The sequence below is a fragment of the Acyrthosiphon pisum genome, chromosome A2 (genome assembly GCF_005508785.2).
Source record: "Acyrthosiphon pisum isolate AL4f chromosome A2, pea_aphid_22Mar2018_4r6ur, whole genome shotgun sequence".
Taxonomy (NCBI): Eukaryota; Metazoa; Arthropoda; class Insecta; order Hemiptera; family Aphididae; genus Acyrthosiphon; species Acyrthosiphon pisum.
Genome location: NC_042495.1, coordinates 53,219,719 through 53,230,536, shown reverse-complemented (window position 1 = coordinate 53,230,536; position 10,818 = coordinate 53,219,719). Strand labels below are relative to the sequence as shown.

Genomic DNA, 10,818 nt, shown 5'->3' with positions numbered 1-10,818 from the left:
TTATTTTTATAGTAATTTTAAGTTCAAATTTGGACGAAATTACATATTAAAAAACCTGGAATAACTATTTTAGTTATTTTCTTGTGATGTATAATATTATGTGTGGGTACTTGAAACTTCTAAAGTATACTATTATATATCTATGATAGTACCACGGTTTGTTGTTCATGTTTAACGCGTTACCTAATGGATATTGTGATATGATTAATTTGAAAATTATTAATAATACTATAGATAAGTATACCTTTAATATGTATGTCTAATATCTAGACTGACAAACCGTCTCCGCTCAGAATCGTTTTTCTTATATCATTATTATATCATTGAATTCAAATTTAATACTATCCATTATACAGTGACCCACTTGTAACCTACTGTACAGCAGAGCGACATCCACTTACCCACCTTTTTTTTTTTTTGAAAATGTTTGTATACCTATCGTTTGAGTCATTAAAATTTACCTATATTGATACTATAAAGATACTAGTCCTTAAAAATGGTTTTACAAAAATATAAAATATAAAATACTATATAGATGTAAAACTTCTATTCTTTTTTAATCTAGTATAGGTATTCAACTAGATTATATAATTATACTCGGACATTTTTTTAATTATTAATCGATTAATATTAACTACTATAATTTTCAATAATCATCATTATAGCCTATATATATATTCCAAATCTATATCATCGTGGACTTATTATCCTTGGAACATAAAGTATTAGTCAAAAACTATTTATTCAAATTTCGATTTAGACATATCAACATTTTCAAAAAAGTTATCTGCTTACAAAAAAAAGACGATTTTTATTTTTAAAAAAAAAGTTCATAGCGTCAACGAGTATAGACAACTTCTTAAATCTTCTGAAAAGTCTAAGTATTTAATCAATTTCATAATTAAAGAAAAGATTGGGATGAACATGCTTGGTGAATCGCCCTGTACGTCGTATGGTTGTATAAATACAATATATTTATTTATTGATGCGTATGCTGTCTAGAGTCTACTATTAATAAATTTTCTTCTCACGATTTTTGTTTTATACTAAGGTGGTCAGAGAGGTGAGACAACAATTTTATTAGTTTTTGTATATGAATTCTATTTATAGCTTAAGACATGCCTATTGGTTATTATTTTATTTAATGCCAACACAAATAAAAAAGTTAAATTGAAAATTAGAAATATTATTTCGTTTGAAAAATTCTTAACGCTAACATTATTAAAACAATGTTTACGATCTTTAAATATGCAAAAAAAATTAAATTATAAAAAATATAAATTTAATAAGTACTATTTCATAAAAATATAAAACCTCAGTATGGTCTGCAGTGTCCAATGACAATGAATAATGATATATCATTACAATATAGAGTGTGAATTATTAGCGTAAAAGTAAATTTAATACGAGTGAAAATAACCCCATAACAATAATTGGAATATTAAATAATATGTCCTAATAGTACATAATACAAATATAATCCATTTTTATATATAATATAATATACAAATAATGACGTGCTTAGTGGTTAATACACCGTGCCCAGATATTATAGGTACACACTAGAATCTAGTGACTAAATCATTGTAATATAGTATACCGAGATTTAAACTAATCTTTAATAATCATTAACCAGTATAATCGTAAATTTATAAATGTATTATAATTCATAAAAATATGATAATATGTCAATTTAAAAATCCCGCTGTCTTTAGTTTCATTATGCAGTCAAATGTTATGCGTTTAAAATAATCTACCATATCTAAAAAAAAAAAAATATATTATTTTTTTATAATATAACTTCTATGAAAATTGTCTATTATATAGTATTATACTATTAAGTATGTATTATAATTATATATATTTAGTATTTATATGTAAGTTTGGTGTGTGTATGGGCGTGTGCTATGGGCCGTGTGTGTGTATAAAAGAGAAATCCTTCATTGTGGATAAATATATATATATATATATATTTATATATATAAATAGGTACAATAGAGTGCCTCATTCAATGCAGCTCATTGTACTGTCCATTGTAAATTTGTAACATTTCCCAACAATGCTTGTAAACTAAACAAATATTGAAAAATATCGTTTCTCAATAATTTTCTTTGGAGTTATTTACTGAATTTGTTACCGTCAGTGTTATACCTTATACATTATAGCAATTCAAATAATTCATTTTGTCAGGGTTCAGTAACGACTGTTTAGAAAAAAATAAACAATTAACTCGAGTATTGTCACTTATAGTTATACTGTAGTTTAATGATGCGGTTACACATCACGTGGGAAACATCCTTGAATTATGTCATCCTTTTGTTTTATGTACAAAAATGATACAAATAAAAACCTCGAGATTTTAACTTAATTGAAAGATCATGGTGTCTAAGTTTCGTTCTGCAGGCTTTATTTAATTTACAATATTGAATATTTGAATATATATTTATATATTTTTTTTTGTTTAGATAATTTAACCAAACCAGATGAGTAATGACTAACCACGATATAATACAAACGAAACCGGAAACGATGTATAAACTTAGTATAACAATTATGTCTCACCCCAAATACGTAATGTTGGTTAAGATTTAAAAATTATACCATGAACTATATGATATCATTAAAATGTTAAATATAGGTATAATTATTATAGAACCTTTTTATTTGCTCAGTTGTATGATAAAACAAAACATATTTATTAAGAGCTAGGTAGGTATTGAAATATTGGCTGCAGTTTTAACATAAAATAGTTTATATTATGGGATATCCATAAATTAAAAATATTTTTTGATCTAGAGAATGATTATTGTTATTCTATGATATTAAAATACTTTTGTACATTCAGCGGTAATTACTAATTATTTATTTCAAATACCCATGAGCTACGGAGGCAATAAGGGCATGTCAATTATAATCACAAAAGATAATAAACGTAAATTTATTGCAAATATAAATATAAATATATCATTAAAAATCTATTGAAAATCTATTGAAATCAATAAATTATGAGTGTAATAATATATATAAATGATAAAGTTTTTATTTTGAATAAAGTATCATAAATATTATATAACATATAAATTACTTTGTTTAGATAAGACAAATTGCAATGAACTAGAATTTTCAGTTTAATAGTTTATTTAAAATAAAATCATGTATTATAAATACCAGAAATCAGAATCTAAAGAAGTAAAATATATCCAATCTTTCGAAATAAACAGACACATTTATTTTAAATAAAACATTACCCAGATGGTCTCTATATTATATAAATTACAAGAAATATTTAAATATAAGTATAAACAATTTTATTTTATTATATGGAGCACCAATTGTTCAATTATTCTGGTTTAATAAACTTATCAATCGTGGCAAACAAAACCTATAATTTTTATTCTTATTAACTTAAAATACTTAACTAATAAATATTCTAAAGCAATAGGTTAAAATGTACAATGTATTTTAGTTTAAAATTTCTCGAACTCTCGAAGTCTTCCACTGGAAGGTTTCTTCATTCTGTGAATCATGATGTTATATTTTTTCTCTTTAACCATCACATTCATTTATTGTTCAACATTTATTTGAACAGATCGCGCAATTAAAAATGTTTAAAATTTAATAAAAATAAATAAATTTGATTCTTTTTATACATTTAGTAAAATTTTAGTTTACAAAAATAGAATTGAAAAATAAATTATGGTGTTTAAACTTATTAAGTGTTTTATGTAAATTATGTTGTTTTATACATATTTGGTACGTTTTTAATTTGTTTATCACTATAAAATAATTAAGCAATAACTCTTATATGATTGTATCCATATAATATATTATATGGCTCATTTATTGATGTACATTCACGTGTTATGCTGAAAACTATGAGTAAATTTATAAAAGATTAAAATATTTTATTGATGGTTTCTTCGGTCTATGTTGACTAATAACTAATAAGTAATAAATTATAACTGTTGAGGTCCACTACCTACGCATAAAAGAAATTACAACACAATATATTTCATTTTACAGAAAATATGTATGGCTATAAGAAATAAACTGTTTAAAATAGAGAGAGAAACAAAATAATAAAAGTATTTACAAGTAAAAAAAAAACAATTTCTATTCGTCATTGTTATAGTTGTTCGGCTGAGCTGTGTAAAGAAGTGTCAACGATTCGGTCAAGGGCAGTATATTCTGTGATATGTGTTTGCTGACACATGGTGCATAAAAAATCACTTTAAGAGACGGATACACTAACTGTATAGAAAAGAGCGTACGTTTTCAGAGTTCAACCAATTGGCAATTTCGGGTAAACACATTGCTATAGCTAATGCCTAATGATTAATTTTCTTTTATACAAACAATCATATAATATATAGGATAGTAGTTTTCAAATGCATATAAGTACCGGAAATCTATGAAAGGAATGCAATGCATGGCATATGTTATTCGGGTTGTATAGGTAATAGTATAATGAGTATTAATGACCATTTATTATACAGAATTATAAAGTTATTATAACTTATAGGTATCTCGGTGTTAATGATTATAGTGTGTGTTACTTATAAGTATCCGAAGAGAATACTAATAACATAAACATAATATTTATTTACGTTTACGATAGGCATCCAATATTTAATATTTTTATTTATTTAGTAGAACAAACTAAAATAATATAAAATTAAAACAAGAATTTCCAATTCATTTGAACACCAGGACATTGAAAATAAACGGAAACGACTAACGAGTTAGCCGTCCAACACGCAAAAATGCAACAGTACCGAAGCCCCCAAATAAAAATACAGTACAATATAAGAAAAAAAAAATTACAGAATATTTAAGCCAAAATAATAAATCACGAGAATAAAACAAAGCATAAATCCCAGGACACAATTTAAAACCTAAAGAAAAATAGAAATAATAATAAAGCGACTGAGAATCGGCCACACACGGACGACGGACACCTATGAACAACCAACGAAAAACGGAATGCATCACACGTGGAATTATCCTTACGTAGTAAGATATCTGATGACATAATGCAGATCAAATGAAGAAGAATGACAAAAACATAAAATACCAACGAACCTGTATGAAATAATCAGATGTCAGCCGGAAAACGTCATTCCTCAGGACCATCGAAATGGAGAAATACATTTAAGAGTTAAATAGTTATAACTTATAAGTCATAAAGTCCCCCTAAATTATTGTAACCAAATTGTTCCCTAAAACAAAAATATAATAGGTATAGGTATTAATGTAGAAAGCGAATGACCCCTGCTGCCGAAGTTATAATATTCAATAAAAACAAAAAACTAAAATAATATAATATTTACGTAATATTAATTTATGTACTGATGTGAGACATAAATCATTAAGAGGGCCCTCGATTGTTGTCTCCGTGACTCCGTCTTAATAAATGGAGTAAAATAACGGATAAAATACCAGATTTTACGTTTAGAAAAATTAATTTTATATTCTTTATAGACTATAGAGTGAATTTATCTAAAATGTGAAGGTAAGCACTAATAATATTATTTATTTCCCAAAGTGAGGTTTTTTTTGTTATTTAAATTTTAAAGCAAGTTTTAAGAGTTTAAAAATGTTGATAATCTTATATAGGTAATCAACGTTTTATTTATCTTTTTACTGTTAATTAACTTACAAACTAAAACAATTATAACTTTACATAAATATGTTTTTAGATTCAATATAATATAAAGTCATAAATAGAAATATTAAAATATATAGTCGTTCAATAAAAAAAAAACAATATATTATTCATTATTTTTCTTTTCATTGTATCTATATTATGCATATTTGATTCTATATTATGTTTACCCTCTCATTATTAGTAAGTCTCCATTTCTTATAATAATTTCTCTCGAAATCAGTTTTCATAATAATTTTACCGGTCAGTTATCACCTAACATAATACGTATAGGTATTATAATTTATAATTTAGGTACCTAATATATGTATAACCGTATAAACATATACGTTATACGTGTAATATTGCATAAGTTTATTATAATAATTTATAAGAGTGAATGGAGTATTTTATAAGTATACTGTAGGTATTTACACAATAGTATGGCAAATATTTAATTTATACCTACAAATCAGTAGTTATATATGTAAACAATTATTAACTTTGGATTAAGCTGTTTCCATATAGTCCATATTCTATGTTTTAAAATATATATAGGTACTATATATTACTATATACTACTATATTGTCTATATTCACTGTATAGGTACCAATATATGACAATGTATTATGTAGGTACCTGTATAGTATGTATATAGAATATAGATACATAGTTTTGAGACACGTAACATCTGACATAAACACTCGTCACACAAAATATGAAACATTGTTTTTATGGCCAACAACTGTACTTTATATTCGGGATTCATGGGAAATGTGTTATTAAATGGTAATGACAGTAGTGTTATTCTTCAACTAATTACAAAACTACAATATGGAACCGGTTGAATACAATCCAAACGAAATTTAGTATTTACGTAGAAAGCATGTACAGGTAACGGTAAATAGAAACAATTAACAAAATATAAAAATTCATAACTTTTATGTTTTTCAGCAAGGTCAAAAATGACAATTTCGCTAAGTTGAAAAATGCGCTTTTTTTTTTAATTTAAATTAAAGTTAATTTACATTTTACGATTTTTCTAGTAGGTAATATTGAACAAAGAAAGCAAAAAAAAAATTTAATAAAGAACTATAACAGTGTTTCAAGAATACTTGGTTATGCAAATAATATTTTTAAAAAAAACCAAACATTTTAAAAATATTTTCTGTTTGCTACATTAAATATATTTGAGTGTAAGTATAGAAAAATTAAGAATTTGTTAACCTATTCGGCTGATGTAGCATAACGACTTTCATGAACATTGTCGATCCAATTGATTTAAAAATAATTAGGTACAATGAATCCAGGTCGAAAGATTTAAAAAACAAATAAGTGAAACTCACTTTGAAGTCTTATTTCCTGCAATATTCAAAATAATCGCGACCAAACCTATTTGTTTGATCGCTGATTGTATTATTAACTAAATGCAAATGGATATCTGATGTCTTTTGTTCCGATTATGGTATTACCCTGTATACAAGTTTGGACAGTAGTGACGTAAATGTCATATTATATTATTGTAACCCATAAAGACAGAGTAGCAAATGGACACTGCGCGCACTTCACAACAATAAAACAAATTCCTGCTATTATAAGATCATGTTCAAGGATTTATAAAACATGGGCGTTAGCAAAATACGATACATCTTATAGTAACTGCATGTGTATTGTTTATCGAATGATTGAGATGTGTCAGTAACATTTTCTTTAATTACCTTCGTGATTATATGTTATGTGTGGTAGGGATTATGGAACATTGTTATACCTATATTCTAATATGAATGTCAGATATCTTTCCAAACATTTTCGTTTTACTAGGTATTGATTTTATAATTTATAACATATTAATATATTATAATCTAAATATTATAAAATCAATGCAAGTAGGCACGCAACACAACAATAATAGTTCTATATAATATTATATTGTACCTATATACAGTACCTACACATTTATTTTGAACATTTTAGAGCTCTTGTGTCCATTACGGTACTTAAATTACAAATTTAATAGAAAGCATTACTTTAAAAGTGAAACAAATGAAAACCTTGTTTTATAATAATATAATAATATAAGGTATGGGATATTTTAGAAATTATATAAATTAGTACATGCAATGTTACTGTTGTTTGTTTTGAAAAGTTGATTAATTAATTTATTAATCATAAGCGTATACGTATTATGTATATGTAAAAAAAAGATATGTATAACATCCTATAAAATGTTAGTAAAATTATTAAAATAGTAAATAATGAAAGAAAATATTGCTCTGTTGTAATATATCGTTATAACTATGACTATCAGCATGTTCATATTCACGGACGGTTGCATGTTCTCAACATCAAATTACAGACTACTGCAGCAGTATGTACCTACGTCATAATACCATATGCAGTTTTTTTCTCCAGCTAAAGATAAAACAGAATCCTACAGACAGTATCCCACCACGTTGGAGAACATGTGCAAGCCGAGAAGCCTATTTTTAAAACATTTAAATTTCCCGTGTATGGTGCAAAACACTAAGACTTAGACGGATGGTACGTCGTCTTTAAAAAATAAATATTCTAAACAGACACATAATAATATGCATTACATGTTATAACTTATAAACAATTTTAATAAAGAGGACTATTTAATTTGTAATTTTTATTTAGCCTGGGGACATTTATTGTTTGAAAATATAACATTATGATTATATAAATATGTGTTTATTTTTTTTTCTTACAAAATAGCAGTTTTTTCCATAACATAATAATATTCCAGGTCATCGTCTCATTCGATATACACGTAATTTGTGTAGGTATAATATTTTGTGTGTAAACACTAAACAACTATACATAATATCTGTACCTAACTTTTGTATATCAATATCTGTACTCTGTAAATAATATCGATTTGGATGTTGTGGACAGGAAGTTTTTTATGTGTTGTTATTAACTAAACTAAACTTATCTATATTGACTTCACGATAAGGCAAATGTGGTGTTTAATGTTGTTTTAGTAAATAGTAATATATAATATTATGTTTGTTATTCTGTATAGTATTATTTAACAGATTGTTATTGACAAATTTATTTTCTATGACATACATCATTATAATAAACATAATTATTAACATACATCATTATAATAGCCAATAGGAATTATCATAATAAATGTCGCCTTTCAAATAAAAAAATATCCAATATAGCTAGCAAAAATCAGATTTCAAAAATGTGCACCTATTCAAAAATAAAAAAACTACGCTGGAACATTTTGTATATAAATTGATCATTTTACTACTTTATAGCAATTATCTGCAAACATTTTAAGTCAATTGGATTTCTGTGAGTAATTATTAAATTATTTAGATTTATTTTTATATAATTTTAATTTTTTTTATTAATTTGTACATTATGTCATTATAATATTATATAGAATTCGTTTTTATAAAAAAGTAATCTACCTTTATTTCATTACTTTAAATAGTTATCACTTATTCTCTTATAACTGCAAAACGTGCTTATAATTTATTACTACGTGGTAAACCACTATAACTATTTACAGTGTTATTGTTGTATGACAGTTACCTTCCCATATAAAATATTTTACAGTACTAATCGAACAAAGAACAATGTATAGTTGTTTTATTATGTTTATTACTTTAATTATGGCATAAATGAATCGTAATATTTTTACTAAAATGAATGGCCGCTGATTTTTTTTTAATGTATATATTTTTGAGTATTAACAACAGATTTATTAATCACAAATTATTGGGAAGTAAGTAGGTACATATCAGTTTTATTGAAAAACATGCCTAAATAGAAAAAATGTCAAAATTATAATTTTAACATAGGGTGATTTTGAAACTCATATATTATTCTCTGCGGTCATATTCAAGAAGAAGTGTGAACTTCATTAGTTAATAATAGATACATTTTCTAAATAGGTACCTATTTATATATAATATATAGTAATTAAATCAATGAAAAAACAACGAAACGCTAATAATTTTGATCAACACAATGTCATAATAATGCCTTGCATAATATCATAAATTCTAATTTATAATACATATAAAACTATATTATAAGATAGTAATTTAAATTTTACCTTTGTTTGTAGCCAAATTCTGATCAGATTTATACAGGTAATATTATTGTTTGGATATATAGTTTTAAAAACAATCCATATCATTCGAAAAATTAAAAACGGTAGCTATATCATCTATGTGTAGTAGGTACTCGGCGATCATATTCGACCGTATAGTGTCATCGTCGCTTTGCTGTTGGAACGAAACTCGTTTAAATAATATTATGGATGACTTAACGCGACTACTAACTACTGCACGCGGCAGACGACGACGGGTCAACGTCTAAAGTCTGACTAATCACGACTGCACGAGTTTTAGTTATAACACTGTGCTGTCCACACGAACGACGCCGCCGATTGCACCACCACCAACCTGGTCGCTGAACACGGCTACTAAAATATATATTATAGTAGGTACGTATTGCGGTAATGCTTGGCCATTTACCATCACTCCGTTTCGACTGTAGGTACATTGCACACACAGGCGATTAATTTAACGTAAGACGCTCATTACTTTGAAAACTAATAAATAATAGTTTTTTTTATATTATTTGAAATGATTTCAAAATAAAAGAAAAAAGAAAAATATATTTTTTAACTTCATATTCAGCTCAAGCAGAATGTTTTTCAGAATATAAAATATATCAAATTTTATATCAGTAGTTATAATTACTTATTAGTTATACATATTATACAATATATCATTATACAAAATATTATATTATTATTTAAAATACCTATAGATGAGCGGAGTTTATAGTTTAGTAGACATTGACACAAAACACATACAGTAGTATACCAACAGTTTTCTGGCATTGGTGTAACGTCTCTGCGATCATCAACACTTAAAAATGTGAATACTTACCTACTTATAAGTTATAAATTATAACTAATTAAAGCATCGTTTGAAATTCGATATTTATGTATAAAAAAACTCAAAAAGTTTTTCTACTTTGGAGTATAAAATTAAAATGTATGTTGTTCTTTAAAAAAGTAAAATATTTAAGAACATAACGATAAAAAAATAGTAAAACATTGTATAAATATTATTTAAAAATGTTTTGTTATAACATCAAATTATGCAAACAAATAATT

The 10,818-nt window shown here is 25.5% G+C and overlaps 1 protein-coding gene across 1 annotated transcript in view; it reads right to left on the bottom strand.

The window, feature by feature from the left end:
- Nucleotides 1-10,119, bottom strand: part of LOC100162744 (SH2 domain-containing protein 4A) — a 31,808-nt gene extending 21,689 nt beyond the window's left edge. Inside the window, exon 1 of the mRNA XM_001945765.5 lies at nucleotides 9,745-10,119. The gene's annotated coding sequence lies outside the window, so the exon portion shown is untranslated. The remainder of the gene's footprint in view (nucleotides 1-9,744) is intronic.
- Nucleotides 10,120-10,818: the final 699 nt, after the last annotated feature.